This window comes from Ovis canadensis, chromosome 7 (genome assembly GCF_042477335.2).
Source record: "Ovis canadensis isolate MfBH-ARS-UI-01 breed Bighorn chromosome 7, ARS-UI_OviCan_v2, whole genome shotgun sequence".
NCBI lineage: Eukaryota > Metazoa > Chordata > Mammalia > Artiodactyla > Bovidae > Ovis > Ovis canadensis.
Window position 1 is genome coordinate 58,391,886 of NC_091251.1, and position 10,928 is coordinate 58,402,813.

Below are 10,928 nucleotides of genomic sequence, written 5' to 3' on the forward strand. Positions count from 1 at the left end.
ACAAGTCAGAGCTTCTGTTCAGAACACCCTTTCATCTCCAACTCAGCCTTGAAGGTCAGTTTCAATTGCTGCTGCCCCAAGAAGCTTCTTCACTCACTGGGCTTCACTTCACTATGGTTTCATGGGTAACTTCTTACACACAAGGACTCGGTGTCGAAACCCCGTGGATGTGACAGGATGGGATGAGATGAGAGAATCTTACAGGTAAATATCTTAGAGCCCTGGGTCCTGAATCAAGGCTAGCAGTTTGCTGAAGCTGTTGGTTTCAAGCAGAAATCTAGAGAAGTCTCTTTCTTTGGTCTGTTGGCCTTTCAGAACTTAGGAAATGTAATAGTCAATTCATTAGAAAGAAACATCTCAGTCGTTGGTGATACATACAGGCTAACACTTACTTATAGTTGATTAATACTGGAGTTCCAAAATCGAGAGCTCTCTGATTTAACTTGTTCATTAGAATGATAATACTGTTAAATCTAATTACTGCCCCCCCAAATTGCTGTGAATCTAAAACCAGTGGGATGATTCTGAACTGTGAGCTCTCTCTGAGCGTTATCCTTTTGTATGGTCAGAGTCCTGGCCTGCATATTTTAGACTTCATTCAAATTAGAAACTTATATTTATTATTGGGCTGTAAAACATTTTGAGTTCTATATTGGACTGTGAAAGTGCATCCTTATTGTACTTTTGAGACAATCGAGACACTAATTGAGAAATTGGGACACTATTGTCTCTATTGACATAATTGTCTCAATTGGGACACGAATTGAGAAAGTTACTTACTTTCATAGTAAATGCACTTTTTAAATATTATGATCTTCATTATATGAAAGGCATAAATCTTGCCAGATTTCATTTCCCTGGAAAGATATACAAATATTTGGATAGTAAAATGTATCTTTTTAATGCAAAGAAAGGAAATTTTTCTTGCTCTTTAGAAAGGAAAACTATTTTTTTTCTATTCTGTTTATTAAATATTTAACCAATTTAAATAAATAACTTAAGGTCTTAAGTGAAACATAGAATTGGAGACACTAAGGTCACAGATCCACCAAAAACCCTTATTTTAATTTTTATGCTTAACTAACTAAAATAACAGGAACTATACCATTACTAAACCATTGGTAATATTTTTATACATATTAAGTAATAATTCCTTAGAAATGTTTCAGAATCTGCCTCCCTTGCAGTTTAAGCGAGAAGCTGATGTGAACATTTATATGCATGCCTAAAGATATTTTGTTTTCCTTGTCTGATTTTATGACTTGAAACTGGTGGTTCTTGTCATCAGCTCCCACCTTGTCCCCAAAGAAACCCACTTAAATGCATGCCTTAACTCTCCTCTCATCTCACATGCTAGTAAAGTAATGTTCAAAATTCTCCAAGCCAGGCTTCAGCAATACGTGAACTGTGAACTTCCTGATGTTCAAGCTGGTTTTAGAAAAGGCAGAGGAACCAGAGATCAAATTGCCAACATCCGCTGGATCATCAAAAAAGCAACAGAGTTCCAGGAAAACATCTATTTCTGCTTTATTGACTATGCCAAAGCCTTTGACTGTGTGGATCACAATAAACTGTGGAAAATTCTGAAAGAGATGGAAATACCAGACCACCTGACCTGCCTCTTGAGAAATCTGTATGCAGGTCAGGAAGCAGCAGTTAGAACTGGACATGGAACAACAGACTGGTTCCAAATCGGGAAAGGAGTACGTCAAGGCTGTATATTGTCACCCTGCTTATTTAACTTCTATGCAGAGTACATCATGAGAAACGCTGGGCTCGAAGAGGCACAAGCTGGAATCAAGATTGCCGGGAGAAATATCAATAACCTCAGATATGCAGATGACACCACCCTTAAGGCAGAAAGTGAAGAGGAACTAAAAAACCTCTTGATGAAAGTGAAAGAGGAGAGTGAAAAAGTTGGCCTAAAGCTCAACATTCAGAAAATGAAGATCATGGCATCCGGTCCCATCACTTCATGGGAAATAGATGGGGAAACAGTGGAAACAGTGTCAGGCTTCATTTTTGGGGGCTCCAAAATCACTGCAGATGGTGACTGCAGCCATGAAATTAAAAGACGCTTACTCCTTGGAAGAAAAGTTATGACCAACCTAGATAGTATATTCAAAAGCAGAGACATTACTTTGCCAACAAAGGTCCGTCTAGTCAAGGCTATGGTTTTTCCTGTGGTCATGTATGGATGTGAGAGTTGGACTGTGAAGAAGGCTGAGCGCCAAAGAATTGATGCTTTTGAACTGTGGTGTTGGAGAAGACTCTTGAGAGTCCCTTGGACTGCAAGGAGATCCAACCAGTCCATTCTGAAGGAGATCAACCCTGAGATTTCTTTGGAAGGAATGGTGCTAAAGCTGGAACTCCAGTACTTTGGCCACCTCATGCGAAGAGTTGACTCATTGGAAAAGACTCTGATGCTGGGAGGGATTGAGGGCAGGAGGAGAAGGGGATGACAGAGGATGAGATGGCTGGATGGCATCACTGACTCGATGGACGTGAGTCTGAGTGAACTCCGGGAGTTGGTGATGGACAGGGAAGCCTGTCGCAAAGTCGGACATGACTGAGCGACTGAACTGAATTGAACTGAACTCTCCTCCTTCTCAGAAATGGAGGATGTGGTTAAAATACCAGGGTTTACTTTCGTTGTCTTGTTTCAGTTTTTAAAATTTTATTTATTTATCAGTGTTGGTTGCACTGGCTCTTTGTCACTGCCTGCTGACTTTCTCTAGTTGTGGCGAGCGGGGCCTCCTCTCTACTTGTGGTACACAGGCTTCTCGTTGTGGTGGCTTCTCTTCTTGCAAAGCACAGGCTCTAGGGTGTGTGGGCTTCAGTCGTTGTGGCGTACTGGCTCAGTTGCCCCATGACATGTGGAATCTTCCCAGAGCAGGGATTGCACCCGTGTCCTCTGCAATGGCTGGTCGATTCTTAACCACTGACCACCAGAGAACACCTTGTCGTTTTCAATCTCTCCCCAAGATGCATTGTAAATACCTTTACTCCTGATCTGCTATATGGACTACAATTCTTTTTTTCTCTCCCACCCTTCCCCCAACATCAATTATATCCAAAGAAGTGACATCTGATAATCTGGGTGTTGAGGAGATGTGTAAAGAAACAAATAATGCACGCAAGTACCAAAACTTGGCAAAAGAGGAATGCGGCAATAGGATGTAATTAATTATCTTATTTGGGGAACAAGATATAGATTTCCTAACAAAAGTTCATCCGGTGGGTGAATGAATGAATAAATTTGTAAAGATAGAAACAGGATGAATAAAGGGCAGGGTGAACTTGGGCTTGAAGAACAAGAATAATGACTGCTTTTCTTTGGTTCAGGGCAGGAAGAACTACAAAGGCAGGAGCCTGTGTGGGGTAGATGATATCATGCTTACAAGTGACAAAGAGAAAACACACCTGCTTTTTAACCTTGCCATTCTATCAAGGTTAATGATCCACACAATGCAAAACATGGGGACCAGGAAATGGAAGCCCAAGGTAGGGGAAGGAATGGGAAAAAAAAACCAAACACTTGTTTTGAATAAGTCCATATCCTGGTTCAGTCAAATTGCAGGTAAATGGACTAGAATGCCTATCAGTCATCTCTGAGGAATCATGAAAAACAGGAAGTATGGAAAGGCTCAAGGTAAGAAAACACTGCTCTAGACCCAGCCAGCCTGGGCCAGGGCCCCCATCCCCAGGCCTCTGGCTTCAGCCTTCCAGCCTCAGCTCCCTAGTAAGTGCCTTCTGTGTCCCCCTTCACACCCCAGGCCCCGAGCACCCAGACCTGGGGTGGGAGCTGCCTCCCTCCTGGTGAAAGTCTTGCCACTGCCCAGCTCTCAGGCATGTTGGCCAGGTATGACTGGGATCCTGCAGGCCTCTGCCCACCATGGGCCCAGCATCCCCCAAGGCCTGTGGGCCCCCAGGTGCTGCCTGCCTCCCTCAGGGAGATTCTCAGTCCCCATGTTGGCCTGGGACACTGCCTGGGCAGTCCATGCCGGCCAAAGCAGCCAGCCGGTGCCATCTGCTCCTGTTCCATCAGCCCCAGGTCCTGGCAGCTCCCCCCTGACCCCCTGCCTCCACCCTCTGATTGAGCTCTGCATGTTCCACTAACCCATGTAGGTGGCAGGTGGAGAAGCCTGGCTTTGGCTGCCTTGGAGGGCAGAACACTAAGCTGACCATGGTGGGCCTGCCATGCTCACCCCAATAAAAGCAATTCCAACCTAAGAAAAGAAAGAAAGAAAGAAAGAAAACACTGCCCTAATTGTCAAAAAAGGAAAGGAGATAGAATCAGGACTTAACCTGGCAGCCCAGTGGTTAGGACTTCATCTTTCAACGCAAGGGGTTTGGATTAGATTCTGGGTCAGGGAGATAAGATCCTACATACATTTTGGCCAAAAAACCAAAACATAAAACAAAAGCAGTATTGTAGTAAATAAAGACTTTAAAAAAAAAAAAAAAGGAAAGAAGGTAGAATCTAGAGACTCTCTAGGGAATTAAGTGAATGTTTTATGAATTCTTAGTTAAGCAAGTAGAAATTCACCAAGAGCCAGCAGTGGCTCGCTGTAAATCATACCCAGAGATCTTTTATTTTCCCTTCCAATGGAACTATTGGTTGATCAGATTGGGGGTATGTATATAGCAGGTATGGTATATCTGGACTATAAAGAGCCATTAAATTTATAAAATGAAGAAATGCTGATTGAGTTAGAGAGAGCAATCTGTGACTTTTTAAAAGATGGAATCTAAAACATTGATTGAAGAGTGGGTGACAGACTGGAAGAAAGCTTCTAAATACATTCTGAAAAGCTTTGGTCTTTAACAGTCATGTTCAATGTTCATATCAGTGACTCAGATTCACACTATATGTCTTAATCAAATTTGAGATTTATAGAAAGACAAATGATAGTGAGTTTGATGGTAGAATTAGGGCCCAAAATAATTTCAGCAAGGTGGAACAGCTGCCTGATGTCATCAAGGTGGAATGTCATGGATGGAAATGTACGGTCTTGCAATGATTGATGAGTGTAGGAGAAGATCTGGGACACCCCTGGTAGTTCAGTGCTTAAGGTTCCGTGCTCCCAAGGCAGGGGGGCTGGGTTCGATCCCTGGTCAGGAAACCAGCTCCCACATGCCACTACTAAGACCTGGCACAGCTGAAAAAAAAAAAAAAGACTGTTTTTGCTTAAAAAAATTAAATACAGAAGAAGACCTATGGGAAAATGAAGTCATTTTCATAAATCTGGGTAAGAAGATCAGGACTAGAAATGCATGAAAATATTGGTGTGGTCTTTCTGATGATTGAGGGCTGTCTGGCAGTGGAAAGAGGTGGTACTGTCCCTGTCGCTGGAGCTATTAGGGCAACCAGGCTGAAGAACCCCCTACAGACAGTAATTTCCTGGATTGAATAAGGGTTGTTGTGCTCAGTGGCCTCTAGGGGGCGCCGGGGCCGGGGTCCTCTCCCACGCAGGCTAAGCAGGCACCAGCCACAGGGAGGAAGGCAGCAGAGGGGGCTGGGAGGGCAGACTTGCTGGGCTCCAGGCCCTCTCCTCGCTGCATGTTCTGTCCTCCAGCCCACTGTGGGATTGCCCCTTAGTGCCCATGAATTTCAGGGCAGGCGGTTCTGACAGTTTTGGTCACTGTGTGTTTCTTGTCTCTGTAGCTGTGTTCTTTGACCATTAGGATACCAGTGGAGTTGGGACCAGAGCAAAAGTGAGTGCGAGCAGGAGGTCATGGAACAGCCGGGGCCACCATATGGGCAGAGTAACTGGGATGCACGGGTGGTCTGTTGGCCTCAGGGACCAACATGGGGCAGCCGTCGGCTGACCACGAGCTGACAGAGCCTGATCTGTGTGAACGTGTGAGGGTGATGGTAATGGAAAGAATGAGACAGGAGGGAATTGCGGGGTAATTACTCCTTGACAGCCAGATAAGGAAAATAAGATAATCCCCAGCAGTGGGGACAGTGATGAGTGCTCATGAGCTTTAAAGGCAGAGAGCCTCAGGGTTGAATCTTGGCACTGCCACTAGTCAACTGTGTGTCCATGAGCAGGTCATTTAACCCCTTGAGCCTCTCTTTCCTCTCTAGTCTGAAGGGCACAGTATACCAGCCCTCGTGTTGTCAGAAAGAATAGTGGATTCTCAGGCCCGATGGAAAGCATGTGCCTGGCATGGAGGGAGTCTTTTGGTCTTATTTCGTTTTCTGACCTTGTCCTACAGCATGTGGGATCTTAGTTCCCCAACCAGGGATCAAACCTGTGCCCCCTGCAAAGGAAGCGTGGAGTCTTAACCACTGGGCCCCCAGGGAAGTCCACAGAGGGGATCTTGAAAGGAAGTTCATCTGGGCTCTTCTCCCTTCCCTGGTTTTTCTGTTCTCCTTTTTTCTTTTTCATTTATTTTCTCAACTCTGATAGACTGGCCAAAGCCAGTGCCCTATTTCTATGCAGGGTTGGGGCAAACACTCCCATAGGAAAACCTGACAAAGACGATAGGTGGGTCCAGGATTGACAGCTCCATGGCTGGCGGGTCAAGGCCACTAGCTGTCCTTCCAGGGCCATTAATTTAATAGAAAATCTCCTTGTGCAAGAGATGAAATATCATCTCCGGAAAAATGGTGGTTGTACCTAACAAGCCCCCTACCCCTCAAGGAAGCTGCCTGGAGCTCCAGGGGTGTTGGTTCAAATGAGATTGGTCTGTGTTTCCTGTTCACATGGGCTTCCCAGGCGGCACAGCGGTAAAGAATTTGCTTGCCAATACATGAGACACGAGTTTGATCCCTGGAGTAGGAAATGGCAACCCACTCTGGTATTCTTGCCTGGAGAATCCCATGGACAGAGGAGCCTGGTGGGCTACAGTCGATGGAGTCACAAAGATTCGAGCGTGACGGAGTGACTGAGCACGCACATATGCACGTGGCAAGTCATGCTTAGACACTGACCATCTTCCTCGTGGCAGCAACCATTTAGGCCAGATTTCTTGCCCTTCCATGTCCTCTCTCTTCTCACACTATCCCCATATTCCTTGCCTGGTGGACAGCAGCGCAACTACTCTGCTTTCCTCCACTCATGAACATTCTCTGTTTATATTGAGTTGGCCAAAAGGTTTGTTACATAAGATCTTATGGAAATCCCAAACAAACCTTTAGGCCAACTCAATATTTTTAGGAGGATCTTGGAAAAATTACACCCATGTTTTGAAGAAACAAATCCTTAAATCCAAATGGATGCATGGGAGTCAACCTTCCCAGTGTGAGAAAACACATCACATCAACACTGGTATGTGCTGCAATTAATGATGGAGAGCTTCCTTTACACTCTCTACAAGCCTTATGTCTTCCATTTTCAGGGCACTCATAGGGCAAGACTACTTGTACATGAAGTCATAAAATTGCCCCCTGCAAAATGAGAAGGGTGTGGCAAGCTCTTTAGAAACAGTGGAGAAAAGCAGAGAGAGAAGCTAACTAGATTCTAGGTACTTTGCTGATTTCTGGGGACCAGAGCATAGTCACTATAGCCCTGGGGAGCACTAGTCAGCCTGACCCTGAGTGTCTGATGAACCTGGGTCCCAGTTGAGGGCAGGCCTTGAAGTGCTGGTGGGTGGATATGGGTATATCATGTGCCACTGTTTGACCACCTTCTCTGCAAGTCACAGATTTGACTATTGGCATGTCAGTTGTTAGATGGTTTCTATTGTTGTTTTTTTTAATACACATTACTCCAGTGATTTTTTTTTTCATTTAAAAAATGGATTTTAAAGAGAAAAAATTGGGGGCAGAGATGTAAAGGATAGAAAATGCTGATTAAATGCAAATGTAAGCTGTCTTGCTAACTGTTTTATATCTACAACAAACTAGTACAGAGAATGCCCTGTACAAGACAATAAAATTTCAAAGATGGAGCCATTCTCTTAGGTCTTGGGTATTTGGAATTTAGCCTGCAGTCCTTGTGTTCGGACGGATAACAGGGTGTGTGGGGCACAGTCCACGCCCTGAACCAGATTTGAACAGAAGAATGGCCACTTGGCACAGGTAGAAGTAGAGGAAGTCTTGGCTTCTTGTGCGCGTAATTATAGTTGTTCCTTCCCATGATGCCGTGTCAGGTGGTGCTGGACTTACTGTCAAACTCCTTGACATCATACTTCTTCCCCTAACCTGGCAACAGGAGCTCAGTGACCCTCCTACCCACATGTCTCCTTAAATTGTTAAAAATGTATCTCTTTAGAGAAGGAACTCTAGCTCTCCCAAGTATGTCCTGTCTCCTGACTAGCTCAGCTTCCTGAGAGAAACCCCACTTTCCTTCCAACACAGTCTCTGTTTGGGCTTTTTAAAAAAATGTTTATTTATTTGGCTATATTGGGTCTTATTTATGGCATGCAGATTTTTTAGTTGCAAATGTAGGATCTAGTTCCCTGATCAGGGATCAAACCTGGGCCCCCTGCATTGGCAACACAGTCTTAGGCACTGGACCACCAGGGAAGTCCATGTAGTGCCTGCTTTTTGCTGAGCTAGTTGGAGGAGATTTCTGTTCTTTTTGCCTAAAGGAAGGGGAGTCTGAAAAAAGAGGATGGGGCTCAGTTGCTTCCTGAGCCTGGGGCAGCAAAAAGATGCCTGTGGGTAGGAGGGGGAAGTTGACTTCACTGAAGCAGCACTAGAAAACCCTTTGAAATAGCTGAGGTGTGGACAGAGGTAGAATTTGTTAATTCCAAGTTTGATCATCATTTCTTTGTTCCATGACTAGAAAATGTGGATTGACCCTTTAACCACAGGGTTCCATAACTATCACTGAAATGCTTTTCATCTTGTTTTCCTGTTTACCACACCTCAGCTCAGCAGAGAGAAAACAGCCCATCGGTGACATTCATATTAACGTGGGCCAAAGAGACATGTGAGTAATGTTTGGCTCCAGGAAAGAATGTGCAATAATGATGAGAGGGATGTGAGTGAATTATTCTGACTGTGACTCAGTCATTCCACTGCCCCTCATGAATCATTTGTAGAGGCCAAACAAGTATTAATACAGAGATGTGTCCCAAACACAGGGACAGATCTGACATTCTGTAATAGCTCTTTGTCACTGATGGTCCAAAACAGATGAGTTTTGGAACATGTAATTTTATTGCTGAAATCAATCAAGGCTGGCCTCAAGCCAGGGCTTAGAATAGCTGTTGCAACTGTCTGGCAGATGGAGAGACTGTTGCCTCAGGACTCCCGGGCTTGCCCTTCTGTTGGCCCAGACTCAAACCCAGTCCCCAACCCTCTATCTTCCACCCCAGCCCACGGATGCCAAATCCCTTCCCCACAACACTGAGGGTCACAGCTCAGACTTAGCGTCACCACACCTTGGTGTGATGTAGCTTGGCCTCTCTCAGAAAGTAAACCAAACCAAACAAACCATTATTTTTCCATGGTCCACAGCACAGTCTGAGTCATAAAGGCCACCAGTCTTTTCGAGAATTTTCTCCCTCTTTTGGGAAAGGATTTCAGGCTTGGCTATGTGCTGACATCTGTCACTGCCCTTATTGTGGGGCACTAGGAACATCCTGGAACTCTGGTGTCTTGTTAAGAGCACTGACCAAGGAGGCTGAAGTTAAAGGTTCTCACTGTAGGGGTGTCATGAATGGGCTGTGTGAGTCGGGCAGGACTCCACATTTCTCTGGGCCTTATTCCTCCAACTATATTGGGCTAAATTTGGGCAGGGATCAGGGTCCTGCAGAGATGCTTCAGTTCAGTTCAGTTCATTTCAGTCACTCAGTCGTGTCCAATTCTTTGCGATCCCATGAACTGCAGCACGCCAGGCATCCCTGTCCATCACCAACTCCCAGAGTTTACCCAAACTCATGTCCATTGAGTTGGTGATACCATCCAGCCATCTCATCCTCTGTCATCCCCTTCTCCTCCTGCCCTCAATCTTTCCCAGCATCAGGGTCTTTTCAAATGAGTCAGCTCTTCGCATCAGGTGGCCAAAGTATTGGAGTTTCAGCTTCAACATCAGTCCTTCCAATGAACACCCAGGACTGATCTCCTTTAGGATGGACTGGTTGGATCTCCTTGCAGTCCAAGGGACTCTCAAGAGTCTTCTCCAACACCATAGTTCAAAAGCATCAGTTCTTCAGCACTCAGCTTTCTTTATAGTCCAACTTTCACATCCATACAGGACTACTGGAAAAACCATAGCTTTGACTAGATGGACCTTTATTGACAAAGTAATGTCTCTGCTTTTTAATATGCTGTCTGGGTTGGTCATAACTTTCCTTCTAAGGAGTAGGTGTCTTTTAATTTCATGGCTGCAATCGCCATCTGCAGTGATTTTGGAGCCCCCCAAAATAAAGTCTGACACTGTTTCCACTGTTTCCCCATCTATTTCCCATGAAGTGATGGGACCAGATGCCATTATCTTAGTTTTCTGAATGTTGAACTTTAAGCCAACTTTTTCACTCTCCTCTTTCACTTTCATCAAGAGGCTCTTTAGTTCTTTTTCATTTTCTGCCATAAGGGTGGTGTCATCTGCATATCTGAGGTAATTGATATTTCTTCTGGCAATCTTGATTTCAGCTTGTGCTTCCTCCAGCCCAGCGTTTCTCATGATGTACTCTGCATATAAGTTAAATATGCAGGGGGACAATATACAGCCTTGACGTACTCCTTTTCCTGTTTGGAGCCAGTCTGTTGTTCTATGTCCAGTTCTCTCTGTTGCTTCCTAACCTGCATACAGATTTCCCAAGAGGCAGGTCAGGTGGTCTGGTATTCCCATCTTTTGAAGGATTTTCCACAGTTTGTTGTGATCCACACAGTCAAAGGCTTTGGCATAGTCAATAAAGCAGAAATAGGTGTTTTTCTGGAACTCTCTTGCTTTTTCAATGATTCCGGGACTCTGCAAACTCTTGAGTCAAATTTCATTAAAAAATGAAAGTGGCTTTAAACAAGA

At 44.6% G+C, this 10,928-nt stretch overlaps 1 non-coding gene across 1 annotated transcript; it reads left to right on the top strand.

The window, feature by feature from the left end:
* Positions 1-222: 222 nt before the first annotated feature.
* On the top strand, positions 223-358 carry LOC138444475 (small nucleolar RNA SNORA2/SNORA34 family). Its single transcript, XR_011258499.1, has one exon. It is a non-coding gene; the product is annotated as a small nucleolar RNA SNORA2/SNORA34 family (small nucleolar RNA).
* The last annotated feature ends 10,570 nt before the right edge of the window (positions 359-10,928 follow it).